The sequence below is a fragment of the Selaginella moellendorffii genome, unplaced genomic scaffold (genome assembly GCF_000143415.4).
Source record: "Selaginella moellendorffii unplaced genomic scaffold, v1.0 SELMOscaffold_49, whole genome shotgun sequence".
Taxonomy (NCBI): domain Eukaryota; kingdom Viridiplantae; phylum Streptophyta; class Lycopodiopsida; order Selaginellales; family Selaginellaceae; genus Selaginella; species Selaginella moellendorffii.
Genome location: NW_003314310.1, coordinates 328842 through 348680, shown reverse-complemented (window position 1 = coordinate 348680; position 19839 = coordinate 328842). Strand labels below are relative to the sequence as shown.

At 47.4% G+C, this 19839-nt stretch overlaps 1 pseudogene; it reads right to left on the bottom strand.

The window, feature by feature from the left end:
• Positions 1 to 6435: 6435 nt before the first annotated feature.
• On the bottom strand, positions 6436 to 6589 carry LOC112350418 (annotated as a pseudogene).
• Positions 6590 to 19839: the final 13250 nt, after the last annotated feature.

Below are 19839 nucleotides of genomic sequence, written 5' to 3'. Positions count from 1 at the left end.
CGGATGCTCCACAAGAGGAAAGACATACACATGGATGCTCAATACATACGATTTCAAATTTTAGAGGTAGGAATTTACCTTACTCAAAGATATATTATATATTTTTATGTAGCCACTAATCAATAGAAATCAAACCCATGCCATTTTGCTCTAATACCACATTGTGAGACACAAAATCCCTAGGCCCCAAAGTGGAGCTAGAAGGGTGCCACGTAGTAGTGGTTGAAGTGAAAGCCAAACGAGCGTAACACGTTTGGAATAAAAGCTCCGACTTGGAAGGTCGAGAGCGGGAGTGGAACTCCCAACAAAGTGCTCGAGGAGTGAGCACGAGGCAACCAATAAGCAAGGCTCCAAAAAGGGACCCAAAAAGGACCAACACATGACACGTGGAAGTGTCCGAGATGAACTCCAAGATGGACGAGATGGAGTCTGATATGGAGTCCGAGATGGAGTTCGAGATGGACCAAGACGGAGTCCAAGATGGACCGAGACGGAGTCCGAGATGGAGTCTGAGACGGAGTCCGAGGTGGACCGAGACGGAGTCCGAGATGGAGTTCGAGATGGACCAAGACGGAGTCCGAGATGGAGTCCAAGATGGACTGAGACGGAGTCCAAGATGGAGTCTGAGATGGAGTCCAAGATGGACCAAGATGGAGTCCGAGATGGAGTCTGAGATGGAGTTCGAGGTGGACCGAGACAGAGTCTGAGATGGAGTCCGAGATGGACCCGAGATGGAATCCGAGATGGAGTCCAAGAAGGACCCGAGATGGAGTCCGAGGTCCAGACCGAGACCAGGACCGAGACTGAGACTGAGACCAAGACCGAGACCGAGACCGAGATCGGGACTGAGACCGAGTCCGAGGCCGAGTCCGAGTCCGAGTCCGAGTCCGAGTCCAAGTCTGAGTCCGAGTCCGAGTCCGAGTCCGAGTCTGAGTTCGAGTCTGAGAGGGTGAAAGCCCAAAGTGTTCATCTCCCAGACCCTGGGGGGTTTGGTGAGCTCCAAAAGTATAGTAGGGGGAGGACTGTAGTGGAGCCAGTTTGGCCAGGAAAGGCCAGTTTGGCCCAAGAAGGCCAGACCCAGTGTTGGGTGATGAACTGACCACTGGGAAGTCCAAGACTAGAGTGAATACAGACCGACAAGCGGGGTAGCTTGGTGAAGTGTTCAAGAGCCGGCTCTAGTTCCCCCGGGAGATTGACTACCCGATGCTCCCAGTCCAAGTGTGGGTGCCATTACTTACTTGGATACCTGGTGTGGCTCAATGGAACCTCGCTCTAAGCCCATGGCTAGAGCATCTAAAGGTGGAAGGTGGGGAGAGTACCCACGAGGCTCGCGTAAGGCCACAGTGTTCCGAAATGTTGCCCTGAAGTCCCAGACTGTGGAAAGGAAGAGGAGTAGTCCTCTGGTGTAGTGACCAAGGATGCAGTCGGGTAGTGAGGAAGTCCCAGAGGACTGTGGGACTTAGTGGTCGGGCTTGTGGGCCTTGCTCTAGTGGTAGTGTTGGCGAACACGGCTAAGGGCAGAAAGGGATTTGGTGGGGACCGGAAAAGGGATATGGGGGAAGGCTATTCCCCATGTCTATAGGCATCTTAAGGATGCTAAGGAGTGGATCTGGGATGACCACTCATGGACGGATGGCCCCGTCTTGGAGAGACGGGATTGCAATGCAGGTGGTGTTGGACCACCAATGTGACCAAGGTGATTGGGCATGGCCTAGCGTAATAGGCTAGTATGTTGGTGGTGCTTTGGGGTGTCGGTCATGGGACTGGACACGTGGAGCACTTGGACCAAGTGCAAAGGTTAAGTGGTGGGGATGCCATTCTCGGGGCTAGCAAGCCCAAGTCCGAAATAGGACTTATGGAGGTTGTGAGTGAGACTCCTCCAAGTGGTTGGAGATGTGGTTAAGTGACTAAAGTAGAATGGAAATTTAGTCACTTACAACTTGGTATCGGAGCTGTTCCTTAGTCCGACTCTTATTGGTGGCCAAGTATATCACCACTTGTATTGGAATTGGAAGGTCCTAGATATGGACCTATCCTCACGGAGTAGCATGTCGTGAGGACATGGCTCTCTACTCAAGTTCATGTGTGTGAACTTGTGCACGATATGGGGGATAGAAAAGGGGCCAATAAGGGAACGACTTTGGGATCTTGAGAATGGTATGAGGTTTCCTCAGAGAGTTGAGGATGTGATCCAGATGAGTGTTTGACGCGGCAAACGGGCTAATGTAGTTGTGGTAAACAACTATAGTTGGGATCACGGGAAAGATGCAAACTCCAAGATGATAATGGAGTCACAAGGTTACCCTCATATAGTTGAGGCTAGTGCTCATGAATTTAAGACCAGAATTAATGACCGTGGCAGGTCAAATACGGAAGAGGACACAAGTCCTTGAAATGGTAGCCAAAGCTACCTCTAATAAATGCTGGAACAACCCAAGGAGTTGAGGGTGTACTTAGAGGATGAGTTGGTATTCTCATCACATGCACAAGTGGTCCTAAGGGGCAAAAGGTTGCCCCAAACGAACAAATCAAGTATCAAATAACACTTGTAAAGATGGTCCTTGTGAGTAGGACTTGAATACAAGAAGTTGTATTTCAGTGAGCTGGCACCTCAAAGGTAGGACTTCATGGGTCGTTAGAAGACAAAGTCCAAAAGGTTGAATGACTCCAATAGAATCAAAGAATAATCCTAAGGGCTTGAGGAAAGCATTTGGACTGAGGTGTGTGGCACCCCACAAAAGATGGGGAGGATCTTGACATTGATGGCAGAAGGTGCCATGCTAAAGTCGTGGGAAAGAGTTTCTCGGAAGAATACAACTTTGACACAAAGTTGTGCATGAACTCCATGGTGCAGTGCTAATAGATAATTGGCATAAGAGACAACCATATTGGTCTTGGCAAAAATACCTGGACACAAATAAGAAGGGTCATAAAGGTAGGCTCGTGGAGCCGATAGTGTGAAGACACCGAAGGTGCCAAAGTGTGCTGCCTTGAGGTCAAGTTGGCAGGTTCATGAGAACCCCTTCCAAAGGAATCCCAATGGAAATGGGAATAGCATAGCCTAAGTTGGAAGGCATGCAGTTGGAGTGTGGTGACCCAGATAATGATGGAGGTGTGGAAGCACCAAGCAATGAGTTGTAGGATTTGACAACTATGGGGCAACTAAGCAAGAGGTGCAAAGATAATTGGTTAAACGGGTAGAAGGTAGCTACCCAAGACTTCTTAATGGCATAAGGAAGTTAGATATACTCTTACAAGGGCTAAATTGCTTATGTTGCGATATAGTGAGTCAATGTCATAAAAGGAAATGCTCATTGTCAAGGAAACCATCATTGGGACACCCAAACACTCTGGAACACCAGGAGGTGGTGTTTAGTGTCGCGAGGGCAATAGATAGGGCCCAAGGGACTAAGTCCCTAGCGAATGATAGATAGAAGGTGCTATCCAAATGTCTAAGGTTGTGGAGACGGGAAGAGTGGTTAGAGGTGTGGTTAAGTGACTAAAGTAGAATGGAAATTTAGTCGCTTACACATATATAGTACACCCTATCTTTTTCCTTTTAAACCAAATAAAAAAAGGGTAATTGCTTGATATGAGAGTTTTTAGTGGCTATTTAATCCTTATTTATCCCTTAAGGTTCTAAGGATCTACAGTAATAGTATATCCAAATTTCATCCCATGATCACATGCACTACAAAACTCTATCAATGGAGCATTCTCTTAACAAATATTGGACACTAGAAGTTGATTTTGACTAGCTAAAATGCCCTACTTGTAGAGAAGCTAGGCACTACAAATGGGCAAATGTTATTTCCTGATCTTACACAGACACAACAAGATGTAGTGATCTATGTAGATGCCACCACTAACTTTAAGCTTTTTCTTCTCCAATGATTACTATAAAGTTGCTAAAAACTTTGATGATCATCATATACTACAAGATCCCCTCCACTACCAATTCATTCAAATCAATTAACCATTCCACTCATCATCCATCACCATGCCTACAATTTTTCCATTTCACCACATATCCCAGACTAGGTAACATATTCATTACTCTTCCACTTTCCTTGGAACTTTAGGAGTAAATTTAGGCCATGTTTGAGGAACTTTCTAGAGGTTTAGAGACCTCAATGACTAAAGTCTAGGTTAGTGCTTTATTCCCTTTTAGATTTTTGCTCCTTTATCTTTAATTTCATCATTTTCTACTTTCTTTCACTTTTCTTGGGTTGAGTTCTCAGTTCTATGATCAAGTTTTCCCCATATGGTTTTCCTTTGATCCTAAAACTTTGCAACTTCTTCTCCCTCCTTTTTTTTTTTTATTTATATTCTCTTTGGTTCTCTTTCTCACAGCAGTTGCTGATATTGGGTATTACATTGGAGCTTTCAGCAGCAATTTAGTCATGGGTTTTTGCATGCAATGGAGTCTAGCACGATCCCTTAGGATATATATACATAGCCTTTGAGCTAGATTTTCTAGAATATTCCACTATTAGAATACTCTAGGGTGTGAGGGATATTTTGAGAGAGGGGTATATACCCCTTCTCCCCCATTACTAGGGTTTCAAGGGAGTTCTTACAAGAGATATGTTTGAGTTTGACTCCAAAGCATGAGAGAGTGTTCTCCCCACTATTGAGGGGCTCCCCTCTCAATAATGTGTCTTTGCTGAGACATCACTATTTCCAGAGAATTAAGGCAATACCTAAGTCTGATGAAGGATTTACATATTAGTATCGCTACAAGCCTCCACCAAAGTTTCCTCTGGCTACACTCTACTCAGGCATAGTTCACCATCTTTTGGGTCCCAATAGATATGCTAACACTCAAACCCTTCTCAAAAAATCAAGGTCAATCCATGGTGCGCCCTAGAAGGGGATCCCACGAATTAGTTTCCTTTTGCTTATATAGGTTTAACACCCACAAACTCATATACATGTTAGACTCCTTGATCCATGTTTCAAGATAGGTCGGATGGAATGCCCAAGTTCCAGCATTTGACAAGGCACCAGAGCACCCCACCATTTTCCGAGGCAGCAGCAGCATTGGTAGGGAGTCAGAGGCTCACAAGCTATTATCCTACCTCATCCTCCCATGTTGGACAGCCCCTTGCATTGCTTGGCAGACTAGCTCTCATTGTGCTACACACAACCAAGTGGTGCACAAGGCATCTATTCGCTTCCCTCCCAGCAATTTCAAGCACTTTTTAGCCTTGAATGGAGTTTATCACACACTTAATGTAGCGCATGTGATCATGGGATAAAATTTAGATATACTGTCACCGTGGATCCTTAGAACCTTGGGGGATAAATGGGGATAAAATAGCCACTAAGAGCTCTCTCATCAAGCAATTGCCCCTTTTCTAGTTGGCTTAAGGGGAGAGAGATAAGGTGTGCTACAGTTGGTATCAGAGCAAATGGCATGGGTTCGATTCCTATTAATTAGTGGCTACTTAAAAATATAATATACCCTTGAGCAAGGTATATTCCTACCCCTAAATTTGCAATCGGATGTATTGGGCATCCATGCGTACGTTCTTCCTCTTGTGTGGAGTATCCACAGATGAAGGTATCCACCATGGGACTGCGGTACGGGTGGATGACTAGTTGCCTCACATGGAATAGTTGGTCTACACAATAGAAGGATTGGTAAATTTAGTGCGGAAATGGAGGTGCTGGTTCCCCTTAGCTCAATAAGGGTTGTTAGTCAATAATTAATGGTCTACACAATGGAAGGATTGGTAGATTTAGTGTGGAAATAGAGGTGCTGGTTCCCCTTGGCTCAATAAAGGTTGTTAGTCAATAGTCAATGAGGACATTGACATCTTTGAAAGGGGGGTGAGTGTAGTACATGTGATCATGGGATGAGATTTGGATATACTGTCACCATAGATCCTTGGAATCTTGGGGGATAAATGGGGATAAAATAACCACTAAGGGCTCTCTCATCAAGCAATTGCCCCTTTTCCAGTTGGCTTAAGGGGAGAGAAATAAGATGTGCTACACTTAAGGCTACATTCTCAAACAGCCCAACTCACCAAAAGAGCCTTGTGATGCAACAAGGTCTAGGCTAAATAGGGCTTTCACCCTCTCTAGCATCCCATTCCAAGTTACTTAAACCTAGTCTACTGTAGAGGACCCTTCTCTAGACTACAATTTGGGGTGTAAAGATACCCTAATTTCCAAGTTGGGCTCTTTTCATTTCTACGCTGCTACTAGGGAAATCCTTGTTAATTTCTTTTCCTCTGCTTCGTGATATGCTTAAACTCAGTAGGTAGTCTTGCCTAACCTGAGGTCGTGCACATGAGTTGGGGTGCATGCCATCGATCCCACACAAACAAGTTGGGGGCCACACCATCCATATGCAATCAAGCCAACTCCATGGATGGCCATATTCACCCCACACTCACAAAGTGTGCATGAGGCAGCAATGGTTGTGGACTCTTAGCCAAGCATGCCCTTGGGATGAACCTTGGGTACAAGTTGCATTCAAAACTTTGATGATTCACAGAATTTCACAATTTATATCATGTATCACATTTCACTACATTCTTCATTGTTGTGAGAGCCAAGATATTTGTTGCTGAGAGTAACATTTTGTTTTTTTGGCCCAATAAAACCACAAGATCAAAAACAATTACATGTTTTTTGTGTTTTTCTTTTTTTAAAAATTGTTTATTTCCCAGCCAAAATAAAGCAAACAGATTTTGTGAACATTTGGATATACCAGAGAACATGTTCTTGGGTAACCATGAAAGAATGCTTCACCCTTAGTGGGGAGATTGCCAAGCCCTAGGGTTGAGACTTGACTATCTCAATTGACCTTTAAAGGTGATCTTGCAACATTGTTTACTATTAAGCAATTCTAATGGCTGGTTTGCTTATTGGACTCTACTTTGGGCAGGGAATGCAATATCACCCAGTTTGGCTAGAGTTTTCTAGAACTCATTCTGATGGGTTGAAAATGAAAGTCAATTGGTTTAAGAGGAAGTTTGGTGAGTGGTGCTTGAACAACTAGAGATTCTGCTGGAATTGCAAACAAGAACCTAGAACGAATCTTGACAGTGTAGTTTGTGTGAGACACAAAATCCCTAGGCCCCAAAGTGGAGCCGAAAAGGTGCCATGTGGTAGTGGCTAAAGCGAAAGCTAAACGAACGTAACACGTTTGGACTGAAAGCTCCGACTTGAAAGGTTGAGAGTGGGAGTGGAACTCCCAACAAAGTGCTCAAGGAACGAGCACGAAGTGAGCAATAAGCGAGGCTCCAAAAAGGGACCCAAAAGGACCAACACATGACACGGGGAAGTGTCCAAGATGAACCCGAGATGGACCCGAGATGGAGTCCGAGATGGAGTCCGAGATGGACCTGAGTTGAGGTCCAAGGTGGAGTCCAAGATGGAGTCTGAGATTTAGTCCGAGAAGGACCCGAGATCGGGACTGAGACCGAGACCGAGACTGGGACCAAGACCAAGACCAAGATCGGGACCGAGACCGAGACCGAGGCCGAGACTGAGTCCAAGTCCGAGTCCGAGTCCGAGTCCGAGTCCGAGTCCGAGTCCGAGTCCGAGTCTGAGTTTGAGTCTGAAAGGGTGAAAGCCTAAAGCGTTCGTCTCCCAGACCCTATGGGGGCTTGGTACGCTCCAAAAGTATAGTAAGGGGGAGGACTGCAGTGGAGCTAGTTTGGCTAGGAAAGGGCAATTTGCCCCAGGAAGGCTGTACCCAGTGTTGGGTGAGGAGCTGCCCACTGGGAAGTCCAAGACTAGAGTGAACACGGACCGACAAGCGGGGTATCTTGGTAAAGTGTTCAAGAGTTGGCTCTAGTTCCCCCGGGAGATCAATTGGCCGATGCTCCCAGTCCAAGTGTGGGTGGCACTACCTACTTGGATACCTGGTATGGCTCAACGGAACCTCGCTCTAAGCCCATGGCTAGAGCACCCAAAGGCAGAAGGTAGGGAGAGTACCCACGAGGCTCGCATAAGGCCACGGTGTTCCGAAATGTTGTCCCAAAGTCCCAAATGGTGAAAAGGAAGAGGAGCAATCCTCTAGTGTAGTGACTAAGGATACGGTCACATAGTGAGGAAGTCCCAAAGGACAGTGGGACTTAGAGATCGGGCCTACAGGCCTCGATCCAGTGGTAGTGTTGGTGAACACGGCCATAAACAAAAAGGGAACGGAAAAGAGATGTTGGGGAAGGCTATTCCCCATGTCTGTGGGCATCCTAAGGATGCTAAGGAGGGGATCTAAGATAATCACTTATGGATGGATGGCCTAGTCTTTGAGAGATAGGACTGCAATGCAAGTGGTGTTGGACCACCGATATGACCAAGGTGAATGAGCATGGCCTAGCGTAACAGGCAGATATGTTGGTGGTACCTTGGGGTGTTGATCGTGGGATCGGACACATGGAGCACTTGGACCAAGTGCAAAGGTTGAGTGGCATGGATGCCATTCTTGGGGATAGCAAGCCCAAGTCCGGAATAGGACTTATGGAGGTTGTAAGTGAGACTCCTCCAAGTGGTTGAAAGTGTGGCTAAGTGACTAAATTAAAATGGAAAATTTAGTCGCTTACAACTTAGTATCAGAGCTGTTCCTTAGTCTGACTCTTATTAGTTGCCAAGTATATCACTACTTGTATTGGAATTGGAAGGTCCTAGGTATGGACCTATCCTCAAGGAGAAGCATGTCGAGAGGACATGGCTCTCCACTCAAGTTCACGTGTGAACTTGTGGGCGAGGTGGTGGATAAAAAAGGGCCAATAATGGAATGATTTTAGGATTTTGGGAACAATATAAGGTTTCCTCAGAGAGCTGAGGATGTGATCCAAATGAGTGTTTGACGCAGCAAACAGATTAATGTAGTTGTGATAAACAACTATAGTTGGGATCATGAGAAATATGCAGACTCCAAAATAATAAAGGTGTCACAAGATTACCCTTATATAGTTAAGGCTGGTGCTCATAAATTTGAGACCAGAATTGATGATAGTGGGATGTCAAATGTAGAAGAGGACACAAGCCCTTGAAATGATAGCTAGGGCTACCTCTAATAAATGCTGGAACAACCCAAGGAGTTGGGGGTGTACTCAGAGGATGAGTTGGTATTCTCATCACATTGACGAGTGGTCCTAAGGGGCAAAAGGTTGCCCCAAGAGAACAAATCAAGTGTCAAAGTAACACTTGCAAAGATGGTCCTTGTGAGTAGGACTTGAATAAAGGAAGTTGGATTCAAGGGAGCTGACACCTCAAAAATAAGACCTCATGGGTCATTGGATTAACAAAGTCCAAAAATGCTAGGTGACTCAAGTAGAGTCAAGAAATGGCCCTAAGGGATAGGTAAAAGCATTAGGACTAAGGTGTGTTGTGCTCCATGAAGGATGGGGGGGGGGGGGGGGGGCTCATAAAATCCAAGTATGAGAATAGTGGGTATCTCAAGGATGGCAGAATGGGCCATACAAAAGTTGCGGGAAAGGTGTTCCCAAAAGAGAAAAACTTTGACATATAGTGCAGTGCCAATGGATAGTTCGCATAAGAAAGAATTGCATTGGTCTTGGCAAAGACCTAAACACAAAAAAGAAGTGTCTTAAGGTAGTCTCTTGGAATCGATGGTGCAGAGACACCGAATGTGCTAAGGCATGATGCCTTAAGATGAAATTGGCAGGTTTATGAGAACCCCTTCCAAAGGAATCCCTATGGAAATGAGAATGGCATAGCCTAAGCTGGAAGGCATGCGGTTAGAGTGTAGTGACCCAAACAATGATGGAGGTGTGGAAGCACTAGCAATGAGTTGTAGGATTTGACAACTATGAAGCAGCTAAGCAAAAGGTGTGAAATAATTGGTTAAACTAGTAGAAGGTAACTACCTAAGACTTCTTATTGGGATAAGAAAGTTAAATATACGCTTATGGGGGAGAAGTGTAAGCGACTAAATTTTCCATTCTACTTTAGTCACTTAACCACACCTCCAACCACTTGGAGGAATCTAACTCACAACCTCCATAAGTCCTATTTCAGACTTGGGCTTGCTAGCCCTGAGAATGGCATCCCCGCCACTCAACCTTTGCACTTGGTCCAAGTGCTCCACGTGTCCGATCCCATGACCGACACTCAAAGGTACCACCAACATAGCAACCTGTTACGCTAAGGCCATGCCCAATCACCTTTGCCACATTGGTAGTCCAATACCACTTGCATCACAGTCTTGGCTCTCCAAGACTAGGCAATCCATCCGTGAGTGGTCATTTCAGATCCACTCCTTAGCATCCTTAGGAGGCCCACCGACAAGGGAAATAGCCTTCCCCAATATCCCTCTATGAGTCTCCACTAAGTCCCTTTCTGCCCCTGGCCGTGTTTGCCAACATTGCCACTGGATCGAGGCCCACAGGCCCGACCACTAAGTCCCACGGTCCTCTGGGACTTCCTCACCACACGACTGTGTCCTTGGTCACTACCCCAGAGGATTGCTCCTCTTCCTTTCCACAGTCTGGGCCTTTAGGACAACATTTCGGAACACCGTGGCCTTACGCGAGCCACCTGGGTACTCTCCCCGCCTTCCGCCCTTGGGTGCTCTAGCCATGGGCTTAGAGTGAGGTTCCGTTGAGCCACGCCTGGTATCCAAGTAGGTAGTGCCACCCACACTTGGACTGGGAGCATCGGCCAGTCGATCTCCTGGGGGAACTAGAGCCGGCTCTTGAACACTTCACCAAGCTACCCCGCTTGTCGGTCCGTGTTCACTCTAGTCTTGGACTTCCTAGTGGTCAGCTCATCACCCAACACTGGGTCTGGCCTTCCTGGGCCAAACTGGCCTTTCCTGGCCAAACTTGCTCCACTAGGCTCCAAGCCCCACACTCTCCCTACTATACTTTTGGAACCCCCGGGAGGCCCCCCCCCCCCCCCCCCCCGGGGGACGATCGCTTTGGGCTTTCACCCAACTGCCTATATTAGTATTCGGACTCGGACTCGGACTCAGACTTGAACTCGGACTCGGTCTCGGTCCCGGATTCGGACTTGGACTCGGTCTCAGTCTCGGTCTCGATCTCGGTCTCGGTCCCGGTCCCGGTCTCGGTTCCACCTCGGGTCCATCTCGGACTCCACCCCGGGTCCATCTCGGACTCCACCCCGGGTCTATCTCGGACTCCACCTCGGGTCCATCTCGGACTCCATCTCGAGTCCATCTCGGACTCCATCTCGGGTCCATCTCGGACTCCATCTCGGTTCATCTTGGACTCCATCTCGGACTCCATCTCGGACTCCATATCGAACTCCATCTTGGACTCCATCTCGGACTCCATATCGGACTCCATATCGGACTCCATCTCGGACTCCATCTCGGACTCCATATCGGACTCCATATCGACTCCATTTCGGGTTTATCTCGGACTCCATCTCGGACTCCATATCGGACTCCATTTCTCGGACTCCATATCGGACTCCATTTCGGGTCCATCTCGGACTCTTCCACGTGTCATGTGTTGGTCCTTTCGGGTCCCTTTTTAGAGCCTCGCTTATGGCTCGCTTCGTGCTCATTCCTCGAGCACTTTGTTGGGAGTTCCACTCCCGCTCTCGACCTTTCAAGTCGGAGCTTTTAGTCCAAACGTGTTACGCTTGTTTGGCTTTCGCTTCGGCCACTACCACATGGCGCCCTTCCAGCTCCACTTTGGGGCTTAGGGATTTTGTGTCTCACAACTCCACCACCCATAGACGAAGTTCGATGTCCTCATCGAACGGTAAACCATTTTATAAAGTAACACCCGCATGCATTACCATTTCCATCCTTGGCACCTAGCCAATATTTGTCAATGGTTTGACATTGAAGGCTCACCATGCCTTCTCCATATTCGTCAATGGTTTGACATTGAAGGCTCACCATGCCTTTTACATATTCCTCAATGGTTTGACACCAAAGGCTCACCATGCCTTGCCTATCCTCTAAGGAGGGTAGTCTCTCCAACTTAGAGACTAATTGGACCACATGTAGTGGTTCTTTCCTTTTATTGGTTTAGTTCTCGCTAAACCTCTTAGAGACCCTTCTCTAAGTCAATCCCACTACTCCTTCTCGAGTAGTCTCAATTTCCATCTATGGAACGTTTGCACCTTGGAACTTTTACTCTTTTGACTTTTGGAAGTCAATTTCCTAGGTGTCTCCAACACCTTGCATTGCACAGATTGTGCAACTCCACTTCCCCATCATAGAAAGTTCATTACTTGAGGGCACCATCATCCTCTCTTCTATTTCGTGCCACCTTGGGCACTAAGTTCCATTTATCATACTTTGTGCTAGGGCTGTCCATGGCCCTATCATTTGGCTACCTTACCGCTCCCTCCCTTGGAGCTTCCACTTTCGCCAAATCGGAGCAATTCGGAATCTATCTTTGGAAACACACTTCCTTTCCCGTAATTTGTTAGCGTCCAACACATTAGTGTTCCTCGCCTAACTTTGTCACTTGGATTCCTTCCAAGGGATTCCACGGCCCTATCTTGGCCACTCATCTTTTGCTCCTATCCGTTGATTGTTGCACCAAGCAACATCAAATCTCTACCTCCCTCCTTGAGGTATTCTTTTGATTCCATAGCAAAGGCTCTGCTTTGCCAAGACTAGGGTGTTCACCCCTAATAAGTCTCTTTAACATCTTCTGTTGTGGGCTCTATCCACGGCCCAACTTTGTGACCCTCCCATGGGTCTCTTTAGAGACTACTTTCCTTGGACACACTATGCCATCGCAATGACATAGCTCATTTCTCTAAGGTGCTTTTCCCACTTGGTCACCTTGACCAAGCCACACCATCATCAATAGTTCAAATCAACACTTTGAACTAGGAACCTTATTCCTTAACCCAAACAAGGACCTTGTCCTTATTTAGCCACAACATCACCTAGTGATCTCACCTCGGCACCTTAATAGGTTTGCCAATAGGTATTAGGTCTTCCAGACTTTTAACTTGTTAACTACGACCCCGGGGGCATCCCCCACACTTGGCGGTGCGCCCAAGCCAGCCCTTCCGGCCAAGGGTCCATAGCAACTGAGACTAGGTGTCCCCATCTCATTCACCACGTCCTTGGTGCCACTGGCACCAAAGTGTTCAAGTTAGATATGCTGAGCCACACTAAGCAATCTAACCGTGCATCACGACTTTGGGGCATCCCCCGCTTGGCGGTGTGCCCAAGCCAATCTCCTTTTTGAGAGTCCATGACCACCGAAATATGAGTGTCCTCATATTCCAAACCATCACCACGCCCTAGTGATTTGGGACTCGAACCCAAGCACTAGAGGGTCGGGACTCGAACCCAACCTCCGTATATGCATCTACGGACAGCATCACCTAGGATGCCTGGCGTGACTCCCCACGCTGGTGCACCAACTTATACTCAAAGCGCGCTATAGATCACAGCTTAGGAACCTAGTTCCTCCACACTGCCAAGTCCTCTCACTTGATAAGTCTGTGATCATGCATGGACTCCTCCACGCTTGGCCCCATGGCCCACCCTTTTTGAAATTATCACCTTCAACTAGGGTATTTGTTCCCCTGACTTGCCAATCTCGCTTGGCAAGTCCTCTGACCACTGTAACATGGTTCTTGCACAAGCGTGAAAGTCCTTGACCATCGACTTTCGTTCAAAGCCCTCTCTTTGAACACTCGGGAACTACTTCCCTAACCTTGATAGCCTTGCCTCATGGCAAGCTTCAAGACCACGCTTCTGCTGCGCCACTCTGATTTCGCGCGTTCTACGAACCATTTACACTTGGCCTTTCTAGGTACTAAGCTACCTAGAATCGTCTTTGGGAACCTTGAAGGAACTCTATCCCTTAGCTTGCCAAGGCCTCCCTTTTTGCAAGTTTTCCAATTGCCACATAGTCTAACATGGACAATTCCATATTTTAGACTCTCCATGGCATCACGGTTGCTAGCGGCAACACCCTCGAGCCCCCACTTGATTCTCCACTCCCAACTGGCATAACCAACCTTGGTTATGCCCTTCGATTCCTATGGTTCGGTTCTATCCCCTTACTTCTTGCTTTTGGCTTTACACTTTTCCTTCAGTCATTCTCCTCCAGACCAGGAGGATAGCTTTGCACTTTCTATCATGCCTTAGCAAGTATTCTTAGGGATGAACCTACCCAATAGCCCAGGGAGTGGTTCCTTAATCCGGGTATACTCACCTTATAATCCCACACACTGGGATTACATGGTTGCTTATGGGCCTTTACATGCCCATCACTAGCCTTGCCAAAATTCCATTTTTGGCTTTGTCCAACTCGGGTAGACAGTCTTCTCCGGTCTCCGCAACCTTGGACATTTGGATAGCACCTTCTATCCATCATTCGTTAGGGACTTAGTCCCTTGGGCCTTATCCATTGCCCTCGCGACATCAAACACCACCTTTTGGTGTTCTAGAGTGTTCGGGTGTCCCAATGATGGCTTTCTTGACAATGAGTATTTCCTTTTATGACATTAACTTACTATATTGCAACACAAGCAACTTATCCCCCGTAAGGGTATATCCAACTTCCCTATGCCATTAAGAAGGCTTGGGTAGCTACCTTCTACCCGTTTAACCAATTATTTTGGTGTCTTCACACCATCGGCTCCACGAGCCTACCTCTATGACACTTCTTCTTTGTGTCTAAGTCTTTGCCAAGACCAATACCGCTCTTTCTCATGCCAACCATCTGTTAGCACTGCACCATAGAGGTCACACACAACCTTGTGTCAAAGTTGTTTTCTTTTTGGGAACACCTTTCCCACGACTTTAGCATGGCACATTTTGCCATCGATGAGATACCCTCTGTTCTCATCCTTGGATCCTATGATCCCCCCCATCCTTCATAGGGTACAACACACCTTAGTCCAAATGCTTCCATCAGTCATTTTAGGACCATTCTTTGACTCTACTTGAGTCATTCAGCAGTTTTGGACTTGGTTAATCCACAGACCCGTAAGGTCCTACTTGTGAGGCACTAGCTCACTGGAATACACTTGCATTCCTGTCCTACTCAAAAGGACTATTTTCACAAGTGTTACTCTGACATTTGATTTTGTTCTCCGGGGGCAACCTTTGCCCCTTAGGATTACTTGTCCCTGTGATGAGAATACCACTCATCTCTAAGTACACCCCCCAACTCCTTGGGTTGTTCCAGCATTTATTAAAGGTAGCCCCGGCTACCATTTCAAGGACTTGAGTCCTCTTCCGTATTTGACCTCCCATGGTCATTACTTCTGGTCTCACATTCATGAGCACCAACCTCAACTATATGAGGATAATCTTGTGACTCCTTTATTGCTTTGGACTCTTTATCTTTCCCATGATCCCATCTATAGTTGTTTACCACAACTACATTAGCCAGTTTGCTAAGTCAAACGCTCATCTGGATCACATCCTCAACTCTCGGAGGAAAACCATATACTGTTCCCAAGATCCCAAAGTCGTTCCATTATTGGCCCTTTTCTATCCACCACATTGTGCCCAAGTTCACGCATGAACTTGAGTGGAGAGCCATGTCCTCTCGACATGCTACTCCTCAAGGATAGGCCCACTCCTAGGACCTTCCAATGCCAGCATCAATGGTAATATACTTGAGCACCAATAAAAGTCGGACTAAGGAACAGCTCCGATACCAAGTTGTAAGGGACTAAATTTTCCATTCTACTTTAGTCACTTAACCACACCTCTGACCACTTGGAGGAGTCTCATTCACAACCTCCATAAGTCCAATCCAGGACTTGGGACTTGCTAGCCCCGAGAATGGCATCCCCGCCACTCAACCTTTGCACTTGGTCCAAGTGCTCCACGTGTCCGATCCCATGACCGACACTCAAAGGTACCACCGACATAGCAGCCTGTTACGCTAAGGCCATGCCCAATCACCTTTGCCACATTGGTAGTCCAATACCACTTGCATCACAGTCTTGGCTCTCCAAGACTAGGCAATCCATCCGTGAGTGGTCATTTCAGATCCACTCCTTAGCATCCTTAGGAGGCCCACCGACAAGGGAAATAGCCTTCCCCAATATCCCTCTATGAGTCTCCACTAAGTCCCTTTCTGCCCCTGGCCGTGTTTGCCAACATTGCCACTGGATCGAGGCCCACAGGCCCGACCACTAAGTCCCACGGTCCTCTGGGACTTCCTCACCACACGACTGTGTCCTTGGTCACTACCCCAGAGGATTGCTCCTCTTCCTTTCCACAGTCTGGGCCTTTAGGACAACATTTCGGAACACCGTGGCCTTACGCGAGCCACCTGGGTACTCTCCCCGCCTTCCGCCCTTGGGTGCTCTAGCCATGGGCTTAGAGCGAGGTTCCGTTGAGCCACGCTTGGTATCCAAGTAGGTAGTGCCACCCACACTTGGACTGGGAGCATCGGCCAGTCGATCTCCCAGGGGAACTAGAGCTGGCTCTTGAACACTTCACCAAGCTACCCCGCTTGTCGGTCCGTGTTCACTCTAGTCTTGGACTTCCTAGTGGTCAGCTCATCAGCCAACACTGGGTCTGGCCTTCCTAGGCCAAACTGGCCTTTCCTAGCCAAACTGGCTCCACTGGGCTCCAACCCCCACACTCTCCCTACTATACTTTTGGAACCCCCCTGGGGTACGATCGCTTTGGGCTTTCACCCAACTGCCTATATTAGTATTCGGACTCAGACTCGGACTCGAACTCGAACTCGGACTCGGTCTCGGTCCCGGATTCGGACTCAGACTCGGTCTCGGTCTCGGTCTCGGTCTCGGTCTCGGTCCCGGTCCTGGTCTCGGTTCCATCTCGGACTCCATCTCGGACTCCACCTCGGGTCCATCTCGGACTCCACCCCGGTTTCATCTCGGACTCCACCTCGGGTCCATCTTGGACTCCATCTCGGGTCCATCTCGGACTCCATATCGGACTCCATATCGGACTCCATATCGGACTCCATATCGAACTCCATTTTGGGTCCATCTTGGACTCCATATCGGACTCCATCTTGGACTCCATATCGGACTCCATCTTGGACTCCATCTCGGACTCCATATCGGACTTCATATCGGACTCCATCTCGGACTCCATATCGGACTCCATTTCGGGTCCATCTTGGACTCCATCTCGGACTCCATATCGGACTCCATTTCGGACTCCATCTCGGACTCCATATCGGACTCCATTTTGGGTCCATCTCGGACTCTTCCACGTGTCATGTGTTGGTCCTTTCGGGTCCCTTTTAAGAGCCTCGCTTATGGCTCGCTTCGTGCTCATTCCTCGAGCACTTTGTTGGGAGTTCCACTCCCACTCTCGACCTTTCAAGTCGGAGCTTTTAGTCCAAACGTGTTACGCTCGTTTGGCTTTCGCTTCGGCCACTACCACGTGGCACCCTTCCAGCTCCACTTTGGGGCTTAGGGATTTTGTGTCTCACAAGAAGTTGCTTATGTTGCGATATAGTAAGTCAATGTTGTAAAGGGAATGCTCATTGCCAAAGAAGACCATCACTGGGACACCCAAACACTCTAAAACACCAGGACGTGGTGTTTGGTGTCGCGAGGGCATTAGATGAGGCCCCAGGGACTAAGTCCCTAACGAATGATGGATAGGAGGTGCTATCCAAATGTCCAAGGTTGTGGAGACGGGAAGAATCCATTTACCCGATTTGTACAAAGCCAAAAATGGGATTTTGGGCAAGGCTAATGGTGGGCATATAGAGGCCCATAAGTAGCAACGCTAATCCCGGTGTGTGGGATTATAAGGTGAGCATGCCCAAATTGAAGAACCACTCCCTAGGCTATCGGGTAGGTTCATCCCTATGAATACTTGCTAAGGCATGGTAGAAGGTGCAAAACTATCCTCTTAGTTTGGAGGAGAATAACCAAAGGAAATATATAAGGCCAAAAGGCAAGTAATATCGGGATGGAACTAAACCATGAAAATCAAAGGGCATGACCAATGGTGGTTATGCAAATTGGGAGTGGAGAATCAAAAGGGGTGCTCAAGGATGTTGTTACTAGCAACCATGGTGCCATGGAGAGTATAAAATGTGGAATTATCCATGTTAGACCATATGGTGAGTAGGGAGCTAAAAACAAGGTCCTTGTGAGGATAAGGAATAAAGTTCCTAGTTTAAAGTGTTAGTTTGAACTATTGATGATAGTGTGGCTTAGTCAAAGGTGACCAAGTGGGAAGAACACATAAGGGAAATGATTTGTGACAATACGATGGCATAGTGAATCTGAAGAAAGTAGTCTCTATAAGAGACCTATGGGAGGGTCACAAAGTTGGGCCAGGGATAGAGCCCATAGTAGAAAATCCTAAAGAGACGTACTAGGGGTGAACACCCTTTGGAATTAGTAAAACAAAGTCTTTGCTATGGAACCAAAAGGATACCTCGAGAATGGAGGTAGTGATCCGATGTTGCTGGGTGCAACAATCAAGGATAGGAGCAAAAGACTAGTGGCTAAAAAAAAAAGAGCTATAGGAATCATAGGAAAGAATCCAAAATGCAAAGTTAAACCAAGAACACTAATGTGTTGGGCGCTAACAAATTGTGGGAAAGGCAATGTATTTCCAAGGATGGATTCCCAATTGTTCCGATTTGGCGAAGATGGAAGCTTCAAAGCAAGGAGTGGTAAAGTAGCTAAATGATAAGGACGTGGACAGCCCTAGCACGAATTAGGATAACTGGAACTTAATGCAAAAGGTCGCATAAAATGGGAAAGAGGATAATGGTGCCCTCAAGTAAAGAACTTCCTAGGATGGGGAAGTGAAGTTGCACCATGTGCAACGTAAGGTGTCAGAGGCACCTAGGAAATTGACTCTAAGAAGTCAAAATTAAAAGTTCCAAAATGCAAATGTTATATCGATGGAATCTGAGACTACTTGAAAATGAGTAGTGGAATTGAGTTAGAGAAGGTGTCTCTAACAAGTTTAACGAAAACTGAACCAAAAAAAGGGAGCAAACCACCCCAAGTGGCCGAATGAGTCTCTATGTTGGAGAGACTATGCTCCTTAAAGGATGGACAAGACATGGTGAGCTTTTGGTGTCAAACTATAGACAAATATTGGCTGGGTGCCAAGGATGAAAATGATAATACATATGGGTGTTACTTTATAAAAGGGTTTACAGTTCAATAAGGACATTGAACTTCGTCTATGGGTGGTGGAGTTGTGAGACACAAAATCCCTGGGCCCCAAAGTGGAGCCAAAAGGGTGCCACGTGGTAGTGGCCAAAGCGAAAGCCAAATGAGCGTAACACATTTAGACTGAAAGCTCTGACTTGAAAGGTCAAGAGCGGGAGTGGAACTCCCAACAAAGTGCTCAAGGAACAAGCACGAAGCGAACAATAAGCAAGGCTCCAAAAAGGGACCTAAAAGGACCAACACATGATACGGGGAAGTGTCCGAGATGGACCCAAGATGGAGTTTGAGATGGAATCCAAGATAGACCCGAGTTGGAGTCCAAGGTGGAGTCCGAGGTAGAGTCTGAGATGGAGTCCGAGATGGACCCGAGTTGGAGTCCGAGGTGGAGTCCGAGATGGAGTCTGAGATGAAGTTCGAGGTGAGATGGAGTCTGAGTTGGAGTCCGAGGTGGAGTTCGAGGTGGAGTCCGAGATGGAGTCCGAGATGGACCCGAGTTGGAGTTCGAGATGGAGTCTGAGATGGACCCAAGATGGAGTCCGAGATGAAGTCCGAGATCGAGACCGAGACCGGGACCGAGACCGAGACCGGGACTGAGACCAAGACCGAGATCGGGACTAAGACCGAGGCTGAGGCCGAGACTGAGGCCGAGCGCGAGTCCAAGTCCGAGTCCAAGTCCGAGTCCGAGTCCGAGTCCGAGTCTGAGTTCGAGTCTGAGAGGGTGAAAGCTCAAAGCGTTCGTCTCCCAGACCCTGGGGG